Here is a 10185-nt window from a genome sequence, read left to right as displayed (position 1 = left end):
CAATGTCCTTCCTGAACTGAGTGGCCCATAACTCGCCCCAGCAGTTGAGGTGTAGCTTCACAAGTGCTGAGTACAAAGGGACAATCCTTTCCCTATTCCTGCTGGCTACACTATTTCTGATCCAGGCCAGGATGCCACTGGTCTTCTTGGCCATCTGGGAAAACTGTTGGCTTATGTATTGCTGGCTTGTGTTCAATCAGCACCCCCAGATCCTCTTCCACTGGTGAAAGGAAAAGGACCCTCAAGTCCTTTCCCCCTTTCCTCCTCAGTGTTGTCCACACAATCAGATTTGTTACCTGATGTGCAACAGGACAATAATTGCATACTCAAGAGAGAGACAGCGAATATTTATTTCAGAGTTGCACAAGCCTGGGTGCCCAGTGGTATTCCACAAAACAAATATGCCCCTCTGGAATTTCTGTGCTGTTATTGCTACGTAGAAGTTTGGAGTTAGTTACTTTCCAAGGGGAGCCCCTCTCTTATGATTGGTAATTTAGTAATTAAGTTAGTAATTTCCATACAGTTGATGTAACCCCAGCTAACTTCTATCCAAGCTCTGGGGCAGGGTCTTCACCTGGGTAGGGGTATTTTGACCTATAGGGACAAATTTTAATGTTATAATGAGGATAGTTCAGGTATAGGATACATGGACCTTGAGTACTTGCCAAGCTAGCAATGTATACATAGATGTACCTCAACATCTTGATTTGCTGTGTTCTTAAAGCCTGTGAGTTCCTGGATGTCCTTGACTAAGGGATGCTACCTGCTGCCTGTTCTCCTGATTAGGTCTCCTTTCCTGATGGCTTGCACCAAAGATTTAACCTGACTTAAAATAATCTTGACATATTCCATGTTTTACAACATTGACATGTGACGGGAAGGATGACAGGAAGGTAGTGGCCAGTACACGGGTTGTTGCGGCATTTTGGAGGAAGCATTAAATGAGGACTGTTAGCTACAAAGGGTTCAGCTAATTGCTGTTGCAGCTCTGTAGGCTGTCTTTTGTTTGCAAAAGAATTTGTTTCAAAACCATTTGTACAATTCTCTATGAAAAAGTAATAAGCACACTGTGAAAATATCACAAGTTTCAGCCTGCCAAGATAGGGCTTGCTGAATCAGTGCAAAAGAGGAAAAAAAATTTGAATTCTGAAGGGCTGTCCCTGGAGAGCTGTATTGATTTTTCCTCTTGAATTGAAAGTCTGGGTTTGCTTAACTTTTCAATTTTTAACACCTACATGTCATCATGAACTGAACTACAGGGTAGATTGCATTTAAGGAAGGAGTGTTTCTCCTTAACTGACTTAGATGTCTTATTTTGTGGAAGTGGTTATGTAGTGGTTTAACAAAGAGTACCTCTGTAGACCAAAAACTAGGTGATTAAAGAAATGAAGTCAGAAAAATGAAGTCCAGTGTACTTTCGCTCTTTATCTATTGCTAGAATGGAAGTGCTTTTCCTTTGCTTTCCTGGTTAGGCCAAACAGTGTTATCTTGTGTGCTGGCAAGAATAGTTCAGTGACGGAGAGCAAGGGAACAGTAATGAATGGGATGGGGCTGAGAGGCTCCCTGTTGTTTTGTGTTTGCACATAGAGGAAGAAAAGGGCAGAAAGTTTGTACCCTCTCTGATGTGGGTATCTTGGAACAATGGGTTTGTCACAAGACAGTGTCAGAAAGTTTAGAAACTGTAGCCACCACATCTGTTTCCAGTCATTAATGCTATCAATCCCATGAGTGGTTGTCTGGTAATATAACTTCAAATGCAGGAAAGACATGATCTGTCACATTAGGGTTTCTGCTTAGTAGAGGTGAGGTGGGCCTGTCTCCTAGACCTCTGTGATATTGCAGTTCTTGACTTCATGGTCCAAACAGACCTTAGAAGGGAAGGGTAAATGGAATCTTTGGCAAACATAGGTTTGAGTTTGCACCTCAGCCAGGATCATCTATTCTGCCAGCCTGTTTGTTCACTCTTCAATGAACCAGTTTTCTTTCTAATGAAGCTGGTTGAGACTTGACCCAGGCTTGAGATCTGCCTCTCAGAGACAGCAGGAATTCAACCAAGCCTGAGTAGCTGCAGCAGAACTGCCTGTAGTCTTGCAGAAGAGCAAGCAATACATACAAGAATGCCCTGTCCTCCTCCACAAGCATCTGAATTGCCAAGTGGACTAAGGACTAGTCCATGTTGAGCTGCTGATATACCAGTTAAGAGTGGGAGCTGGGGAGGGTTAGACTCCATAGGATGGCGATAGGAACATTTCATACACTCAGAGGGATCTCCAGAAGTCATATTGTGGTGTTGTGGGTTAATGACAGCCAAACCACAGGTGTAGAACTCCACACCTCAGAGCTTTGCGAGTGCTTCCAGTCACCCCATGTGCATAAGTTTATTTGGACTCACCTGTAAGTCCTGGGTTCCTACAAAATAATTGTTCTAGGAAGTGTTGGAGGCCCAGCAGAGCTACAGAGCTTAATACATTATCTAGTCCAAGAGTGGCTAAAGGACTGATTAAAAGAACAACTTCCTGCCCAGTTTTAAAGGACAAATTAACTGAGAGCCATTTCACCTCTTTGCCTGCTGACTGTATGTGTGAACACAAATATTGGTGTCAGCTGGGGAAAAATCAGAAACAGTTTTGCATACATGTAGAATGGCTCATAACAGTTTTTGGTTGTAGCGAACAACTTCTCAGGTCTGATACCTTTCTGGAACCTTATGCTTTAATTTTGGGTTAATTTTATTTGGTGTTACTGCTGCATCAATGTATCATTGTTGGTACAAAGGTGACTTTAAAAAATGAGCCTTTTGTTTTCCCTACCTGTTTTTTTCCAGTCATAGTCTTTCTACTTTATTACTGTGTGCTTGAATCCCACTGGAAACAGGATAAATCCTACTCCTGGAGTATGGGATGGTGTGCAGACAAGCACATAGGTATGTACTCTCTGAACACTAAGAGACATACTGTATCTCAGGCTGATGAGTGTGTGTGTATTAGAAAAGAGAGAAAAACACTGCTGTTAATTTTGAAAAACAAAACAAGTACTATTTTCATTCTCACCAGGAAAGGCAATTTTGAAGTTAAACACTTCACTAATGGTGCTAATGCTGTGCATTTAATTTTCAACATTGGAAGGAAAGAGATGGTTTTGTTCCCACTAGGGAAGGAACTTCTAAATGCCATGTCGATAGTAGTGTTGTTAAGAGTCATTTGGGGTTTGATAATAGCTGCTTTTGGCAAGATACAACAAAAATCTCAAGGTGAATCATACCAGTGTCTATAAATCACAGTATTGCACCTGCACTCCTTGTATAATAAGTTTATTTGTGTCTTTATAAACCAGTGAATTACTATTTCTTCAAAGTCAAGTCCCACTGAAACACAGAGGGCAGTATGTCCCATTGAGTTCAATTATGTTCTGTGCAGTTAAGGTTAATATATAGTGACATTCCCTACTCAGCTTAATATGAGAACTGTGCCCTTAACATCACGCAATGCAAAGAGAGCTCAGAGTTATTGCCACAGAAAAGCAATAACAGTGGAATCTTACTGGCCTGGCACAATAAATCCCCTGAACACCATCTTACGTTGGTCCCTACTATAAGTATTAAGTAAACTACTGGAGAGCTCTGTCTTAAGTTTATTAGAAATGAAGCTTGAAGAAGGATGGGGAAGAGGTGTTTTGCCATTTCCTGATATCATGTTATGTGTTCTGCTAGAGCAGATCCTTGAAATTCACCTGGGCAAGGGACAGCATTTTCAGGGAGATGTGTCTGCATGTGCCAAAGTATCCTGTCATTACTATTCAGTAAACTAATCCTTGGAATAAAATAAATTAGTTGCTAGAAAAGCATTAATTACTATCTAGGCTTGTCAATGGAAGCTAGAGTAGATCTGTGTTTTTGTTTCACTACAGTCATGCAACTATTCTTATGCTACTTAAGCAGCTCTGGATTACAAAATTACCCACTCTTCTGATATTGTTTAGCTGAGAAAAATGTATTGAGTAATTACAGAGTATAAAAAATAAGGGTGAAAATGAAGGTAAATTCATAATAATTTTCCTCTACACATACATGCTCTTATTACTAACTTAAATACTTTGCATTTAGTAATGCATTATAATTTAAATATATAACAGTGCCTACAATAGCATTGTCAGTTTGCTTAACTACAGCTAAAGGTAGCATATCAATGTCTTGCTAAACTATGCTTTAGGTAGCATGCCACTTGCTAAAAGTCCACTGCTTGGCATGAAATTTTCCATAATGAGGATGGAAGTTTAGGACAACTGTACAACTACCAAATATGATCTAAGAAACAAGGGCTTTTTCTAAGATAATTTTTTGTGGAGATCTTATATTTGAGGTTCTTAAATGCCTTTATACCCTAGAGAAAACTTAGAATATGTCATAAAAAAACTGAATTGGGGTGTCTGTTCTTCTGACTACATGAAGCATAATATATGAGCCTAAAAGAAATTAATTTTCCACATTCCTGAATTAGCATGTGTCCCTACCATCCTTACTACTATTGCAGTCAAGTGTTCCCCTGTTGTGGGCCCAGAAGAGACCTCTGTTTGCCACTATGGGCTGGGGTGGGTTTGTGGACTGAGACAGACTATGGAAATCATCCCCTGTGCTCCCCAAGGGCTGCTGTTTTCTCTTTTTCATGGTTTGAGTGTGTCTTATTGGAATGGTGAGGGAACAAGGACCTGACAGAAGGGAAGGAAACAGTAAGTATGGAGGCAAGACTGAAACTACTGGAAGTAGAAAACCTTAACATGAGAGCAATAGGGATAGGACACTGGGATTAGGTGAGGAAGGAAACTAAATTCTCAAGGAGAAATGAAGGAGAATGAGTTCAAGGCAGTGGAACAAGTACATATAGAGAAGAAATCTATATGAGAATAGATGTGGAGGCCAGTAAGGAAACCTAAAGAATGAGAGCATATTGGTAGAGCACATAAAGTCAAACAGAATCAAATCTTGACTCTGAGAAAAGGGACAAGCTATGATGGGAAGGGAAGCACTGACAGAGGAACCACTGGGATTTGAACAGAGACCTAGAGAAAGGAAAGGTAAAACTCACAAGCACAGAGACATTAGCATTTCAGTGACTTCTTTTTTTTCCATTTCCAATAGTTATGTTTTCCAAGAAAATATTCTGACTTTTTAATTTAGTAAAAGATATTTTATTGTATGTTCTGTGTCCTATAAAGGAACAAAAGAGGTAGAATTCCATTTGGTTGCAGAAACCCATCTTGAAAGCCACCTTTAAAGAATTTTTAGGTAGGAAGCCTTAAGCCTTTGGCAGACAGCTGTAACTTGGAGCTGGAAAAAGCAAGAAAATGGCCTTAGGAATGTTAATGCAAATATTGGCATAAGTTCATTGTAATTTGAGAGGAATCAGGAAAGTACTAAAAGGGAAAGGAGGTTTTATATAAAAGAGACTCTGTTGTGAGGCTATAACTTACCTACATTTTTTTATGTCTGTGTGCATATATATGTATACAGCAAGTATGCATGTCTGCATACACACATACATAATACAATATAGATGTGTGTGAATATGTGTTAAAAATACTGTATTATTGATAATGTGAGCATCTGTAAATCCAGATATCCCTGCTCCTTCAGTCAAGTTATTTGTACCTCAGAGGAGAAGCAAAATTACAAATTATATTTTGCTGGCTTGAGTTGTGGATAGGTGCATTACATAAATGGATGCTGTTAAATCATTATACCACAATGTACTAGTATGACATTTGTATGTCCTACATATTTTGCAGACACAAATAACTAGTTTAGAAATTATATAAGGAGCTTTCCTGAGAATTCAGGCAACAATGTCAGATCTAATTTGACTTACAGCTATTGGAAATCATGGTTCTGTTTTTCATTACTTTTATACCAATATCCCTGACAACCTGCAATGTACCTGGTATGAACAGCACCTCCTGAAAATGTAGAGCGGTTTTTTGTGCCATGTGCTGTTGTATTTTTGTGTATTCTCCCTGTGCATAAGGGTGATATTTCACAATAATTCCACTGGATGGCACTGAAGGAGACAAGATTGCATGGAAATATGTCTAGAAGGTCGGTATAATTCCAAAAATTGAGAGTGGCTTACTTTTTCATTCCATTACTGAAACAGACAAATGTGAACTCATTTTCCATCCTGATGTAATAATTTGTCATCAAAATCAACTCTTAGACACTCCTAGCTGCAGTTCTACATTTTGACAGTAGCAAAATTACAGTGGAGGCAGAGTAAAGGCTTCTGAATCTGAATACCCCTTCTTCCCCAACAAAGGTAGACACTGAAAGAAACTGCTTTGGCCCATTCTGGATTCTTATGTAAAGGTTAGCAAAGCACCTGAAAAATTTTGACCCCTGTCCTCCATGGCAATGCTTTTGATATTATCTACTTCTACCCTTCTGAGCAAGTGCAAGTATTTTAGTTTTCAAGCTAATTTGAAAAACTACATAGGAAGGCTTTCAGGATTAAAAGCTTCCACCTGTTGAGGAAATGTCGTATACTATTTCAGAGAACCTCCTGAGCTGAAACTCCATCTGCTGTCCCTACACAAGGACCCCTGTTTTGTCCTGGATAAGGAGTTTGCGATCCTGTCTGGAAGGCACACAATTACAGTCTGTCAATCAGACCTGTAGGAGTCATGGGAGTCATCTTTGACTTCACTTTTTTTGACCTGTTTATCTCGATGTATATGAATTTTATTTCCTTTTCTTCTCTAAAGTATCTTCTTATCTTCACGTCACAGATATACTTTTTAGGCTTTTGTTATCTCTCATCCTGCTTATGACAGCTTTTTTTTCCCAGGCCTGACCTGACCTGTCAGGAAGGTCCCTTGAAACACTATTCTTGCACTTATCTCTCTGGCCTATTTCTGTGGTTCCTTTTTGTACTTACCTCTTTAGTGTATCTCCATAGATTTCCCTGTCTCTGCAAACTGTAGCCCTCTAAGAGTGCAGTTTGACAATTTTTTTGGCAGCTGTGCTGGCCTAAGACAGTTTTTGCTCCCAGCCATCCGTGCCTGTCTCTTTGATATGCCCGCTGGTTTGCTGGCACAGTTGTTTTGTTCAGCTGTGTGATAAACCAGATTAGGAACCTGATTTGGCTGAAAAATAGCACGGAGAAGGGAGGAGAGTAGCCTTTTACAACCAGCTTATTTCTCCAGTCAAGGCTATGAGGCAGTTGGGTCTGCAGCAGTGACAAGCAGTGAGAGATGCAGGGTTGCAGAGCAGCCATGCCCTGTGCTGGTTTATGTAGGCTGCTGCCAGCTGTTAGGTGACCTGATTCTGATGATAAGCCAAGCTAATAGCTGCCTGCTGCTGACAGGGTAGTGCTGCACCTCCTTCCTCACCCTCAGCATGGCTTGGTTCCTGTCCACTCCCTTGTGCCAACACAGGTTGAGCCAGCTGTGGGAGCTAACCCAGCACAGAAGCACTCGCTTCTTCTGAGGGCTTTCCTGGCTATTGTTTCAAGAGCCCATGGAGCCCACCCACCCACTCAGCAGCAGCTGAGTGCTCTGTCAGCTCAACTTTGGCCTCAGTTGCACCACAGCGCTTCACAACTTTGTCTTTTCCTGTCATTGCTTGTCCTCTTCCCTCTCAGTCTCCGTATCTACTCCATCTGTTTTTCTCATAGCTGTGTTAATGATGTCCTTTTGGTCACCCTCAACATATGGAATACACTCTCTGGAGCAATTGCTGCATCTTTCAAATCTCTCAAGATTTTCTCTTACCATGACACATACTGTAAACTGCCAGCAGATAATACCCAGTTTAGTTGCTTGTAGGAATTTTGGATTTCATTACAACACTTAATGTAACCACGTGTTATCTTGAAACAGGCATAGTCTATCAGTTTATTTGAGAAGCTAAAAGGGAATAAACAGAACATTTCTTCTTTTTTTCTTTTTTTTTTTTTTTAAGAGCAAAAATTCCCAAAGCTATGCCCTGGAGGAGATGTACTTCCCTAAGGTCGTATATAAATATCAGAGGATTATTTTCTGTTGCTTTCACACCTTGAGTCATCATTCATGCTTGTGCAAATGGACATAGCATTGCTACTAAGCAGTTTACAATAACATCTTACAGAATTGTAAATTAGTGCCCCAGAGACAAGATAGCAGAGAGTCAGCACTTACACGGGCAGCTGAGCATAGAGATTTAGGGATTTCTTTTCACCTAGCTTTTTTTACTGTTTGGGTTCTTTTTAGACACATGTAGAAGCATATCCTAAACATATTTCATCCTAGTATCTTGGTGTGCTAAGCATTCTTTTTCCTATTCAGTTAAATAGAAACTGTATAGAAAAACAGCAGTGAGCAGCATATTGCCTTGGAAGCAATAAAATAATATTATCTATGTTTGCTATTTAAAAAAACAAGCAACACAAACATGACAGGGGGCACCTCTACACCATGCAACAGAGCACAAGACTTAGCATATATTCATCAAGTTACTTTTGAAATAGGAGACAGCAGCTGTAGGCTTGTGTATGAGTGCTGTTGCACCCAAAGTACTTAACCCTGTGGTAGGTGGTGCTAATTAGGTTGGACATGGTGCTAATTAGGTTAGATACAACACTGTGGTCATGCAAATACACAGAGCCTGTGAGTCTGGCTCAGACCTGGCTGGAGCATTCTGCACTAACTGCTGCATGAGGCCATATATGTGCATCCAGAGAGAGAAATGGTTTGCTCTTGGCCACTTGTTCATTACCCCTGTAGGGTTTAGCTTCAGTAACAGATGCATTTGCCACATACAGGTGTCAGATGTGGCTTTGTTCCAGGTTTACTTCCCTCTTGGTAAAAACAGAAGACACACTTTTAAGTGTGTTTTTCAGGCTCTGAGTTGTTGTTGTGGAATAATGGGCATCCAACACAGCTGCTTCTTAAAACTGTTTTGTTTTACTTCTTAATTAAGGCTGTAAGTACTGAGAGAAGCAGGAAAGAAGGGGATGGTAATTTTTTCAGTCACTAGAAGATTATGGAAATTGTGCATATCTGCTGCAAGGTCATGGAGGCAGACAGCAGTATGACAAAGAGCCAAGCACATTCTTCTCCAGTACATTTATCAGGAGACCTGCCTTCCCCCTTCAGTGAGACAAAGAAATGTTTCAGATTGGAGATATGATCATGACTACAACATAAATTCTGTATCTATGTAACTGGATGGCAAATATATCACCAAAGCACTGACTGCAGAATTGCTGTCTTTTTACATAACTGTTTCATATATCTATAAATATAACAGTCTTTCAAAACTGGAATGTTCAAGTTGATGTTTGTAGGAAGGTTAGTGCTTATTAGTAAGAACAAAGTAAGCTGAAGAAGCTTAGTTCAAGAGGCAGTGTTCACAATAACCTGTGGGATAAAGGGAATTACAAGATCTTTCTCCTTTTTTTGTATTTTTTAAAGGATCTCAGGTAGTCATTCTGGCAACTTGTCTCTGTTGTTTCATTTCCGTTTGACAGACAGATGAGACAAAGGTTTCATTAGAATGTTGTGAGCCATCAGTAATAACTAGGAAAGACTAGTGAAAATGTGGACCCTGTCTATAATGAAATGGGACGTGGTCATCCAGTATATGGAGAAAACTGAGGTACGCAACAACTTTTTTGCCTCAGTCTTCACTGACAGGTGCTCCAGTCACAGTGCCCAAGTTACACAAGGCAAGGTCAGGGACTGGGGAAGGAAGATCAGATTCTGTTCTAGGAGAAGATGAGGTTTTGAGAACCTGAAGATGCCCAGGTTCATGGGACCAGATGAGATACATCCACAGGTCCCGAGGGAAGTGGCAGAGGAAGTGGCTAGGTCTCTATCCATTGTATTTGAGAAGCTGTGACAGTTTGGTGAAGTTCCCTCGAACTGGAAAAGGGAAAATGTAGTCCTCATGTTTAAAGATGGGGAAAAGGAAGATGTAGGGGACTAGAAGCCAGTCAGTCTCACCTTGTTATCTTGCAAGATCATGAAGCAAATCCACCTGGAAACTGTTCTATGGCATATAGAAAAAAAAGAAGTGATTGGTGACAGCCAGCATGACTTCACTAAGGGCAAATTTGCCTGACAAATTTGTTGGCCTTCAACAGTGGGGTAACAGTGGGTAAGGGAAGAGCAACTGAAATAATTTACCTGGTCTTGTGCAAAGCATCTGACATTGTCCTG

The sequence above is a fragment of the Poecile atricapillus genome, chromosome 4 (assembly GCF_030490865.1).
Source record: "Poecile atricapillus isolate bPoeAtr1 chromosome 4, bPoeAtr1.hap1, whole genome shotgun sequence".
NCBI classification, from domain to species: domain Eukaryota; kingdom Metazoa; phylum Chordata; class Aves; order Passeriformes; family Paridae; genus Poecile; species Poecile atricapillus.
The sequence above is the reverse complement of the archived record's forward strand: the minus strand, read 5'-3'. Positions refer to the sequence as shown.